General features: G+C 36.5%; 1 long non-coding RNA gene across 1 annotated transcript; it reads right to left on the reverse strand.

The window, feature by feature from the left end:
- Positions 1 to 877: 877 nt before the first annotated feature.
- On the reverse strand, positions 878 to 1,432 carry LOC131151865 (uncharacterized). The gene is made up of 2 exons (XR_009135781.1): positions 1,266 to 1,432; positions 878 to 1,184 (listed from the first exon to the last, which is right to left on the reverse strand). It is a non-coding gene; the product is annotated as an uncharacterized LOC131151865 (long non-coding RNA).
- Positions 1,433 to 2,860: the final 1,428 nt, after the last annotated feature.

Here is a 2,860-nt window from a genome sequence, read left to right on the forward strand (position 1 = left end):
GATAATTTGTGGCACATAAGGCGGATTACAGGTGGAGAAATCATAATCCATATTCGACTCGTTTAAGTGGCGGATTAGGTTGTTTCGAGTTGGATAATTAATGGCGGATGAACGGATAATCCGCCATTCTCAAATATAATTTTATTAATAACTTATTTGGTGTCATAATAATTTAAATTGTATACGACAACTTGCAATTAGTTTGTGTATTAACTTTTCTAGTAATTATTTTAAACTAATTAACAACTCCTGATTCATGTAAGTAAAAATATAAGCATTAAAACATAATAAATTAGTCCCAATCCAACTCAAAATTGAAACTCAAACTGTGTGACTTGTGTGAGTCTCTCTAAAATCTAAATTGAATTGCTAGTCAAGATGGATGACTGTACCTATCATTTTAAGTGCTTAGGTTCAATCCACTAGTACACAAAGTTTTATCCCGATCCTTTAGCAACTCCTAAAACTTTTTGACATCCTCATTCGGCCCTGTGTAGGTTCTTGGCTAGTAGTCTCTTCTCTAGGTGAGCCTTCAAATTCATTCTAATTGTGCCTATGCATCTGAAAGACCTCATATAGCATCTTATGCATATCACCAACAATATTTGGGACTCATTGCACTTACCTTTCATTATTTCTAGTAAAATAACTACTAAGAATGGTTTTCTAGTAAAAAAAAAATTAATTATTACAATTTAGATTAATCCCACTGAGGTTATCAAGCACTTTCTTTTTGACTCCACTGCCATGCATTTGTGCACTTCAAAAAAAAACTTGTCCTTTTATGAATTAGAAATATAGAGTAGATGATTACCGCCCGTTGAAATAAAATTAAGTCATAAGAGGCAAATCCTCTGGTTGTTTAAACATCAAGATAAGTTTGAAGATTTAATTAAATTAATCAGCCAAATAAAGATAGACCACAAGTTTGAAAGATTTATTTAAATCTTTCAAATGAAGATAGACCGTATTAGACATAAGAAGAAGAAGGACAAGAGTATTAATAATGAAAATTACCTGCAAATTGCAATGCTTTTAAGGAGGGATTAGGTAAACAAAAAGGAAATGATTAATAGGTGTTTGGTGAAGGTTTCGCTAGGCGTGTACTCTGTAATGAGTATCCAATCAAAATTCTACAACCTTCCATACATTGCAGCTTATCAACAGCACACCTATGCCCTATCCTAAGAAAAAATAAAAGTCAAAACAGAGAGATTCATTACACCCTACAAACTAAAGGAGAGGAGAGTAAGAGGAGAAAATACCTATAGAGGGCTTGAAAGCAAAGGCTTGGAGATCGAACAAACAGTTTGGAAAGAAGCACCGCTGTTGCAGATATTTTGATTTTCACTTGGAGAAAAGAGATTGGAAATTATTTTGGAGGGACGGCAAGAACTGGGAAGGTAAGAGGGCAGCGGGCAGACTAAATAAACCGCTACCGCGTGGAGGAAAATACCAGCAGTTTCATGATAGCTGGCAAGGGCCGAATGGGCGAGTGGCTAGGTGAGGCCACAAGGGAAGACTAGGCGAGGGAATTGTCGCTCGTGGTTGTGGGTGGCATTCAGCTATGGCAGTGGTAGTGGGAATCATTGTCATCGTGTGATGTGGTTGTGCAGTTGGAATTGAAAGTTTTAACTTTGAATCAATGAAACCCAAATAGGATTTGAGATTTGGGACTAGCCTGGCCTGGGAGTGGGAGGGAGGAATTGACGGACTGTGGCCGTGTGTGCTATTGGACCATTTGTGTAGCATGGGTCGTGTGTGCACTGCCGCACCGGGCTCTCCATACTTGGGCAGTAGGCTGTGGGCAGTTGGACTATTGTAGGTTAATTAGTAATGGAATTTTAAACAGTTTGATGGATATTCGTCGGATAAACCCGACCTAACTTGCTAAGAAGGCGGATATGAAAATGGAAAACCATATTTGACTCATTTAGCAAGCGGTTGATTATAAGTTGGTTAAAATGGGTCAAATATGGATCGGATTAACAAATTTTTATCCATTTTGTCAGGTCTATGCTTAACTAGGAAAGTGAGGCTTGCTTGATGCAAAAATGGGAAGAATGTTTATGAGCAAAATGATGACTGAAAAGAAAATTTTAGGGGAAAATATTATGGGGTAGTATCTGAGCGTATGCTTTAACGCAAAATTAAATGTATAATTTTATTTGTTATGTCTTCTTCCATGAATATGCTTGAGCTATTATTTTTACTTTTACATTATGCATATTCTTAGGGGGAGCCTTTTCAAGCTGTACCCATTTTTCTCTTGGGTGTTTGTCATCATAAAAAAGGGGGAGATTGTTGGCTTTTTGAATCTGATCCCTGTTTTGATGATGACAAACCACCAGTATCTTATATGTTGGAATTGGTGTATTCCCAAGAGGGGTAGTAAATTGGGTATTTAAAACTTTTCTTCTAGGTCAATTCAAATTCCACAAACAATATTACACAAGCCTAGGGTCTTTCTATATAATCATAAACTCAATCAAATATTCAAATAATCAAACACTTGTACTGCATATAATAAATCAAACATAAAACATACATGTGTTGAAATTGAAAGTGCGAAAAAATAAAAATTGCACTAGATATGTTATCGGGGTTCAGCCAATACTGCCTACATCCATGCCTCAAGCTCACAAACAAAAGGATTCCACTAGTTGCTCACTTGCAGGTAGAGTGACACTGTTTACAATAGCTTATAGGCTGATGCACCTAGTTCTCTTAATCGGGTCTAAACCAATCCAGAACTATTCATAGGGCTAATCTCCCTCTTCTAATCACACGTCGAGAATACAACGATAATAAACAATTTTGTGTACAAAGAAATGCTTCTAATACAAGCAGATGTGCATAA

The sequence above is a fragment of the Malania oleifera genome, chromosome 3 (assembly GCF_029873635.1).
Source record: "Malania oleifera isolate guangnan ecotype guangnan chromosome 3, ASM2987363v1, whole genome shotgun sequence".
Classification (NCBI taxonomy): Eukaryota; Viridiplantae; Streptophyta; class Magnoliopsida; order Santalales; family Ximeniaceae; genus Malania; species Malania oleifera.